The sequence below is a fragment of the Cryptotermes secundus genome, unplaced genomic scaffold, assembly GCF_002891405.2.
Source record: "Cryptotermes secundus unplaced genomic scaffold, Csec_1.0 scaffold429, whole genome shotgun sequence".
Lineage (NCBI taxonomy): Eukaryota > Metazoa > Arthropoda > Insecta > Blattodea > Kalotermitidae > Cryptotermes > Cryptotermes secundus.
This window is the reverse complement of record NW_019725845.1, coordinates 1,567,225-1,577,166: the sequence shown is the minus strand read 5'-3', so window position 1 is coordinate 1,577,166 and position 9,942 is coordinate 1,567,225. Positions and strand designations below refer to the sequence as shown.

Below are 9,942 nucleotides of genomic sequence, written 5' to 3'. Positions count from 1 at the left end.
CATGTACCCTGAAAAATTTTAATTTGAAAAAGAAAGAGAACAAAGATCTTATAGACATTTTAACTTGAATTAAGGTTTAAAAAGTGCTAATTTAAAAATCAAATCGACGCGTGTAGATTAACAAAGATTTTATACAATTAGAAAGACTGGGATTTTTACATTTTTAACAAGCAGTGTAACAGTTACGTGAGTGATACACACCTGATGATGGCCATTTAGGGCCGAAACATGTAGTGTGGAGGAGGAAAAAGAAGTAAAAACTACAATAAAATTGTTGCACTTAAGACGGTATTTGTCCATATATAATATATATATATGTTGATCCTCACGTGCATTGATTTGGGGTGAAAAGACAAAATATTCCGAAGTGAAAGGCAGAAAGCCTTCCCCGAATTCAATCTGCTCTTAATTTCTTCGTGATCGCATTCTTTATCTGTTACTGTGACTCCCAATTATTTGGGACAATGCTTATAATATGTAAATAAAAGTGAATGATAGGGAAAAATGATTTTGACAGATTCATGCATTTAAACAATGTTCCTTCAGCTTTATGTTATCGATATAGGGTCTACTGGTGAGTGATTGTGAATACTCAACTGGAAAGCAAGTTGAATGAGACGGTGCTAGCCCGTTTCGAGACGATATGCTAGCGTTATCGTGAAGGGACTAGAAAAAATTCATGAAAATTCTCAATCTTCAGGCCGAGATTCGAACTAAGGAGTTTCCAAGTGCAAAGCGTTTCAGTAGTGACGTGTAGAAAGCAGGGCCCTGCATACCATCTGCAGTGTTGCTGTGCATGAATGGCTAGGTCTGGAATTCGAATCCCGCCGACGACAGACTTGCACGAGGCGTTGACTAACTTGAAGCTGGCTCTTTGAGATTTATTAATCACGCTCTATATGTGCTCCGTGTTTGTTTTCTCACACTCGAAACAACACTGCAAGCCTTACTGCGCGCTAAGGTGTTTTGTTCTTATATACGCTCATTTGGTTAACCTTCTGAATGTCACGGCATGTCTGAATCACTTCATGCCTAATACTATCCTTGGGGGAGGGGGGGTCTGCAAGAGTCCGATATGAGTGTAACACTTGATATGAGGAAACAGCGAATTTAATGGTCGCCCGATAAGGCTGTTGCGTTGAATTCTGTTCACACTTTATTACGGACAACAAAAATGGCTTCATCCCTCTATTCTTTGACGCGTGAAATAGTGGTAAATTCTGATTGGTTGTCTTGGTGATTGGATCATGATTTTCAAGCTTACAAACTTGTGATTAGGGAAAATTAAATCCCCGCTCTCCATTGATCAAAATCATCAAAATTGTGGACTACAGAAGCAGTCTTACCAAATATGAAAACTAAAATATTCTTCATTTTCTAATTAGTTCTGGCTCAGAACAGGCCAGAACCTTATCCAGGAAAGGTGGAAGGAAGAAAGGAAGATATATATATATATAAGAGAAGAGAATGGAAATGACGAAAGAAAGACACTCGACTTGCCACGTTGACAGAAACAGAGACAGACTGTCCGTACCAATGACGAGATACAGACCAGCTGGAACAAGAACGTTCTGTGTGGAACACCAGGTGGAGGCTGTTTAGATAACTGGGGCTTGAATGGGTCAACAAACGGCCCTACACCTTGACAGGTATGATGATATGAAAATGATCAATCGGCCATGTTGGAGGTAGCACGTAGATATGTTCGCTTTCTGCGTAGAAACGTAGTTACAAGTTTGTAGGATGAACTGCCAGCTGGCATTCATCTTCAGTACGAGCACAGACGATACGAATAAGCAGTTGGAACGTCGGAAGACTGTGCTACAAGCAGTTCAACTTCCATAAAAATTTAAAAACGAAGGTGTGTCATATTTTGAGAAACAATTTCAACTCGTATTTTTGAAATGAAAAATAAAAAAGACGCGTATTGTTTAATTATAGTAAAAGGAAATAGAAAGCAAGAAAGGATAAAGTATAAAAATGACTGACAATTTATTTATTTATTTATTTATTTATGTGCTTACCCAGTATCACTAATTCCAATTATAAAATAAGCACAAACAAAGCCGTTAATAAAGAGAAACACAAGAATAAAGACAAAAAAAAAAAAGCAAAGAAATTTTGTCATTTATATAATAATAAAAATTCAATAGTTACAATCTCGGCAGGCATTTTGCTGTGAGAAAAATAGTATATACATAAATTAATATTGAATACGATTAAAATGTCAATAAAATGAAAGAATCAATATAGAATAAGATTAAGAAAAAAATGCTTCCAAACAAGTCAGCATCGCTGCAAACATCAGCAAGTGAAGCGCATCTACCATGGGTGACAACAAGAATCACTTCCTAATGTGCTTGACTACAGCTACGAAAAGGAATAAAATATCCATTCATACAGAAGATGTGTGCAAACATAAAATGAAGAGGAGAAATTACGAAAAAATATATTAACTAGGCCGCGCCATAACTCAAGCGGTCAGTCCCTGGCTTTCCACAGCGGCGGCCCGGGTTCGATCCCGGGTCTGGTCAAGTGGGATTTGTGGTGGACAAAGTGGCGCTGGGGCGGGTTTTCTCCCAGTACTTCTGTTTCCGCTGCCAATTTTCTTTCCACCAAATTCTCCATCATCATAATCACCCGGGGCAGGCTACAATAGGCCAGTCAGTGGCCACCGTGCCGAGTGGACCCACTTGGACCCCACCCCCGAATAAGCGAATTATAAAAATATATATTAACAAAAAACTAAATGACATAAATAGCATTCGGAGTCTAAGCAAAAGAAAAAAACAACCTTACCTATTGTCACGTGTGGGGGGGAGGTACACGTGACGAAAATAACGGGTTCCAGATCGGATGATTGGATTTGTCGGTGTTCTTTAACTTACACACATGAACTAAGGTCTTCAACAGCTGCCTTCTGAATCCTCTTCGACTGCCTATCGCTCTATATGTCTTGAGTCAGAGTCAGAGTCAGAGTCAGATTCAGTCACACTTACTTTTCGATTGGCGGTTTGCCGCCAATCAGTTCATCTTGGCGAGAGATCCCTTGAGACCCACGGCCAGAATTACGTTTTTCTAACTGAACGCTTGCGGTTATAGCCCTTGTGTAACATGCTCTCTCACGAGAGGATGGGTCTGTCATTTACAATTGCTCCTGGTCTTTGCCAGTGCAGTCATTCACAGGTCCGAGTCCCGCGGGACTCATGACCACATTTTACTGTCTCAGATTCGAGACTCCCCCAACCTAGAGGGATATCTCCCAGGGACAGGGCTGAATATTCTGCTTCTCTCTGTCTCCCGAGTCTTCCGTCTGAGTCTTATGTTTGACCGACGGTCAGTCTCTCTTGGAATAAAGTACCCATCTGGGGCTAACGACCAGATTTTTATTGCTGTGAGACAGTTTCGTGTTTGTTGATGTGGGGCGCTCTCTCTGACGAGAGGACGGGTTCTATCGTTTACAAATACTGCTGACCGCCGCCAGCGCAATCTTTCTCGGGTCCGAGTCTCGTGGGACTCGCGACCATATTTTACTGTCTCAGATTCGAGACTTCCCTTTTCGTTGCCTCCTACGACTCTCAGGGTTACGGTGGAGCTATTCGACCCCTCCTCCACACGGGAGTATCTCTCTTGTCTGGTTTGACCTCCCTCATAGCTTCGGGAGAGCCGAGTAGAGATCGGCGCCTTCAAGGGTTTCAGTAGTACGTTTTCTATTTCAAGAAGTCGTTAGCATAGACATGCCTTTTTCCCAAATCCGTTGCCGCGGGAACAATGTTTACCTAGCAACGGGTCCGTCTGTTGAATGCGTAACCTAGGAAATGTGTTTACCGAGCCGTTGCCTAGCTGTACACGGTACAATATTATTACTCGTGTTATTATCAGATTTAGTAATATCAATTACCGACATGAACTATCTGTTGAAAGGGACATGCGGTAGCGTAGCTGGTGGAGCCACTATGCTACAAGCAGGAAGGTTCCAGGTTCATTTCCCGATGAGGGCATTGAATTTTTTTTTTCAATTGACCTAATCGTTTCAACCCTGGGGTCGACTCAGCCTCTAACAGAGGAAAGTGCGGCCGGCGCGTAAGGCTGATCTCACCGCCATCTGTGAGCCGATTGTCTAGAAAATGTGGGCGCCTCGACCTCTCACAACCCTGTGGGCCTCCACGGCCTGTTGCAGGGATACCTTTATTTATTTTTACTGTCTGTTTAAAGTATCAGTGCATCTGTAGACAAAATTTTCCGCAGAGCCACATGTGGCAGTAGCGAACATTAAATTCTGAAGGCCTCTCGTTGATTTGGTCGGTACACGTACACGCCATATAACTAACTTTGTTTTTAATAATAATTCAATTCCTTTTTATTTATGTGCCGAGTTAACAGCTACAAGGCCCAATTACAGACACGACACAGTGTAGATACAAGTAATTATATTGTGGACAAACACAACACAAAATCAAAGACTAATTAAATGTAAGCACTCGAGCAAAGAGACATTCATGTAGAAAACTAAGCAAAACACAAACAAAATAATAATGATTTGATTAACATAAATCTAAGTTGCTATTGAGAATAGAGAAATGTAAAATATAAATATTAGAAACAACAATAATAATTATAATAATTAAGCCATCAACATAAATCAAACCTATCATTGAGAAGTTAGAAAATTAAAATATANGGACTTTTTCCCCTTTCCTGTAAATTCCATTATTTCGATGAAATTTTTCCGCTTCTGATGTACGTGGTTAGTGTTAAAGTATATGTGTGTGTGTTTTCAAAGTTTATTTCTAAGATGGCGGCTAATAAACACGTGGTTTAGATCTTCGTGGCCGGAATTTCTTGCCCTTACGATAAACTGCGCATAATGTCGCATAATTCTGATGAGAAGGGCGACCGCGTGGACTCACTTTCATCCTTGCCGTTACGTCGCAGAAAGACGAGAAGTCTGCGTCATTACATTTCCACGGAATACCGAGATGTGTTCTTTTCCGAGAAACCATGGACCCTCATGTCTCGTTTATTTTCCCAGAAATAAATTGAAAGCTCCCGTTTCACAGGGCGCAGTCAGCAAGTAGCGTGGCTTCAATATTTGGCACAATCCTGCGAAAGCTGCATTCATTCTTTCTTGTTACGGCTTTTTCTTTTACAACCGACGCCAAATGAAGTGCTTTCTTGGTACAAATTTCTCTCCCGTAAAACTAAATGCTTTACTTAGAAGTTTATATAATACCTGTTTTGTTTAAGCATCCACACGAACGCCATGCTGGAACCATTAATTACGTCAGAGTCTATGCATGATTGTAGGATGGGCAGACGTAACGCATACATAGAAATTACAAATCAAGGTCAATTTGAATTATTTTTACTTCGTACTTACATACTGCATTGCATATTACGATTTTAACATGTGCCGAGTCTTGTGTCTGCACACGTGCATGTGAGTATGCGTGCATGTGAAATATGACGTGTACTGAGATGCAAAATATACGACACCCAAACTAAAACAAATACACGTAAAACTGTGCAAATGTAGTAGTTAGTAGTGTGTGGGTTTGATCAAGTCAAGGAGGATGAGATGGGCAGGGCATGAAACACGAATGGGGGAGACGAGGAATGCGTATAAGATATTGGTGGGAAAGCCAGAAGGAAAGAAACCACTGGCAAGACCAAGGCTTAGGTGGGTGGACAATATTAAAATGGATCTTAGAGAGATAGGATGGGATGGTGTGGATTGGATTGATGTGGCTCAGGATAGGGACCAGTGGAGGGGTCTTGCGAACACGGTATTGAACCTTCGGGTTCCATAGAATCCTGGGAAATTCTTGAGTAGCAGCAGAATTGGCGGCTCCTCAATAAGGGCTCAGCTCCGTGAGTAAGTATCTATGTTGGTTGCTTTATATGAAGAGAGGCGCGAATGTAAGTGAATACAAATTAACAAAATTAATTATACGGCACAGACGTTTCCTCTCACCTCATACTAAATTTCCAACTGGCAGCTTTTGAAGGGGTTTGCCTATAAAAAATTTTGTGCATTTCTTTCCTCTTACTTTACCACTTTACCTGTGTTCACAACACCCTCCTAGGTTTCAGTTCTCTGTCTCACAAAATTATTGGTGGAATTTGGCCATCAACACAAAAAAAAACTGCAGGGCCTCTAATCTGCAAGGGAACTATACCGACCGATAAACCGCCGCTTGTAAGCGAAGTTAGTGCCAACTTTTGCGGATAGAGGGTGTCATGTGGTCAGCGCAACGGATTCCCATGGCCGTTAATCTATGTTTTCTAGACCGGAGCCGCTATTTCCTTTAAATGGCTCCTCAATTATACTCAGGAGGCTGAGTGGACCCCGTTCCAGACCCACTACTTCTCAGAAAATCTGGTAGCGCCGTCAACACAAAAATAAAAATAAACCAAACGAACTTTGGCAGTTGCTACATGTTTCGATCCGCATATGGGACCATCTTCACAGTTATTGAACTGACCTAATAAGGATCCATATTAGTACTACTCATCAGAGCCGCGCAATAACCGCAAATGTCACGAAAGTTGTAAGAATTTTTCTAATTGAAAATTTTTTCAAAATTTAAAGTTCCTTTACTTTGAATATAAAATTCTATGTCGTTTCTTGTGTTTATTTCCCTCGTTGCATGTTGTTTTTCGCCAGGGTTTCGCTGTTACACTATAACTATAGAAGCTATTGACGACAATGCTGTCAGTTTTTAGTTTGTGCTCACTTATCTTCTTGGGTATGTTGCCGTGATTTGGTTTCTTACCTTAGGGTGTACTGTGTATTCCTTCTGTGTGGGCGATTATGTCATATCTGTTTCTGATTACAGTGTCAGAACGTTACAAAATTCTGTGTACAGATCACAAACTTTTTTTTTTCCTTGGCACTACAGCCGCAGTAGGCCTATGCCTACCTCCATGAACTTCTCCGTTCACTTCGGTTTTTCTAGATCTTACACATTCGGTAGGACATCTTGGGCGGGTGATCAGCTCGTCGCAAGGCCTCTACCTGTACAAAACACAGAAAAACGCACACACACAAACTAAACATCCATGCCCTGAGTGGGATTCGAACCCACGATCCCGGTTTCCAAGCGAGCGAAGACAGTACATACCTTAGACCGCTCGGCTACCGTGACCGGCGATCACGAAGTTTACCATCATATAAAAAATAAAGTTATCCCTGCCCTTAATTATCACGGCATTAAGGCATATGGGGGAGTGGAGGTATAGTTTCACCATTCTTGAACTCGGCAGTAGATGTTAAAGGTCAGTTTCACGACTGTCACCTTAGCCCCAGGAAACAGCAGCTGGTACGCTTTGTACAGGAGGTTGGGTGAGCCCCAGGGCCGGTCTGGACACTATATAGAAGACAAATTCTTTTGCTGCAGCCAAAAACCGAATCGCGCCTCCTCCATCTTTATGTAGTGCCCCTGTATCGCCTATTCACTTCATCCTGCTTAGACCCAAATTAGTCTATAAGCAACAAAATTGGATATGTAATTGCATATGCAGGATTTTCTATGATTTATGGTGATCTCAGTTATGGGTGTTCGAGATATCAGGAAGGGCTGAGAAGAGTAGGAGCTGCATGAGTGTTTCTCACAGCGTCAAGTTCTTCACTTCGTCAGTGACATGTCGCCCCAGGCCACAGTTGTGCAGCGCTACGTTACAATTATCGGCCATCAACGTTCTAACGTCTCATGCGACTCCAGTGCATAGAATTTATTCTGTAAAGTTAATAGTTGGCTCAATAGTCTCGATACAGACGGCGTCGTTAAATGGACAACTAAAAAATGTTGGATCAGGTAGTCACTAAATTCATTTGTAGGATTTGAGGTTCTCATAGCGGATAGCGCAGTCGGTATAGCGACTGGCTACGGGCTGGACGACCGACGGGTCGGAGTTCGAGTCCCGGTAGGGTCAAGAATGTTCTCAATGTCGTCCAAACCGGCTCTGGGTTCCACCCAACCTCCTATCCAAGTTGTACTGGGGCTCTTTCCCCGGGGGTAAAGCTGCCGGGGCGTGAAGCTGAATGCTCACCTCCAGCTAGTGCTGAGGTCAAGAAATGTGGATCTATACATCCACTCCCCCATACGCCCTAATGGCGTAGTGCTTAATTAGTTAAGCACAGGGACAACTTTACCTTTACCTTAGCGGTGTTTATGAGGAATTCCATGTCATGGGGTATAACACCGTGTAGTCCGTTTAAAGTCAGTCGACGTTTCGGAGGAACGCTTCTCCTCCATACTCAAATTTGGGGAATAAGCTAATGAAGACACCACCATGAAGGAGATAGCAAGCAGACTGAGGCCGCATGTTTCTCCAGAATATCAGCGGCTGCACTGCGTCATGCCCCAAAAGATAGCGCACGTACTACTCGTACATTTCGCAATTCATGAATCCTCAGCGACCATATTCCCTTCTTCTTCTTCTACGTCAAGCATTAGATCTCAAGGCCTGGTGCGGCTCCTCAGATTTGGCTTCCACGAAGACTTTTATGTGGTGAGGTTGCCAGCCCACCGCACAACCCCCAAACTTGAGGACCGGACACTTCTCTTCGTCTGGCCCCTATCCAGTAACTTTACTAGCATGGGTGGCCCTACCAGGTGTTTTTGCTCCCGCTAGCGTCGCTCTCAAGGTTACTGGTAAAGATTCATGTGTGTCTCCCCAAAAGTTCATCTCCAGAGCTTCTCTCTTGAGGCAATTGAATCCATGTCATACCGCTCCACATCATGCTTCTCTAAGATCCATTCGCATATTAAACCTTCTCCTCCCACGTTATAAGTATTCTAGGGTTTCCTGAAGAAGATTTATGCTTTTCTCGTGAATGCGATGCTTTCCTCTCAACTCAGCCTTAATTAAATCACCCTAAGGTTATCACGTGTTGAGTAAAAATTTTGAGCTTTCACTTTACTTATTTTCTCCAACCTGTTACGTTATCTTTCTTGAATCCAGATATTCTCCTGAGGACCCTGTTTTCGTATTCTTTCAGTTTATATTCTTACCTCAGAAGACCAAGTTTCATACCCACATAAAGTAAGAAGTAAAATTTAGTGTATTTTAAGTTTCAGATTTTTGGATGATGTAAGCATAAACAAGAATATTCCGCACTGAAGAGCAAGTAGCTATTTTCCAGATTTGTTCTTCATTAATCTTGAATTACACCAAATAAAATAGTTACAAATGTGACATAAAATTTCAATACAGTTTGTACCACAGTAAGAGTGAAATATGTCTGTCATGATTCACGGAAAGCCTTCACGTCCCTCTTTAAGACAAAGAAGATCCAAATGTGTTGTAACACGGCAGTCGAAATGTCCTGAATCACTGTAACCCACATAGCATGCCGTCCTTATCTCTTAAATTGAGATAGGCTCGCAAATTCGCCTAGAGGAGGGAGCCATTTGACAACATTAGTGTGAGAATCATGATTCACATGGCACGTTCTCAGTGGTTTTGTTGACCAACTGGCCAGGAGAGAATGTCTTAAGGCACAGTGTTTAAAAGTGACTAAACTGGAAAAGAATTCCATCAGTAGCGTGTTTTATAATGTGATAAAATATCGTCCATGGCATATAGGACTGTCTGTCCGTCCATCTGTGATCTAGCATAAGCGCATAAACAGTTGCACGGATTACTTGAAACTTCGACATGGCAAACTTTCACTAGACAGTCTCAGACAAACTGATTCATAACGAAGCCTTGTTTACATAAGGGTACAAGTGAACCTGTTCACATTTCTCTTAGTGGGGGGTGGAGTCCAACTGGGTAATTGTAGCCTGTCCCGGGTGATTATGATGATGGAGAATTTGGTGGAATGAAGATTGGCAGGGGAAACCGAAGTAATCGGAGAAAACACGCCCCAGCGCCACTTTGTCCACCACAAATCCCACTTGACCAGAACCGGGATCGAACCCAGGCCGCCGCAGT

The 9,942-nt window shown here is 42.2% G+C and overlaps 1 long non-coding RNA gene across 2 annotated transcripts in view; it reads left to right on the top strand.

Annotated features, from left to right (window-relative positions):
- LOC111863702 overlaps nt 1-9,173 on the top strand; it is a 22,361-nt gene extending 13,188 nt beyond the window's left edge. For both annotated transcript variants that reach the window (XR_002842651.2, XR_002842652.2), the window contains exon 4: nt 9,084-9,173. This is a non-coding gene — a long non-coding RNA (uncharacterized LOC111863702). The remainder of the gene's footprint in view (nt 1-9,083) is intronic.
- The last annotated feature ends 769 nt before the right edge of the window (nt 9,174-9,942 follow it).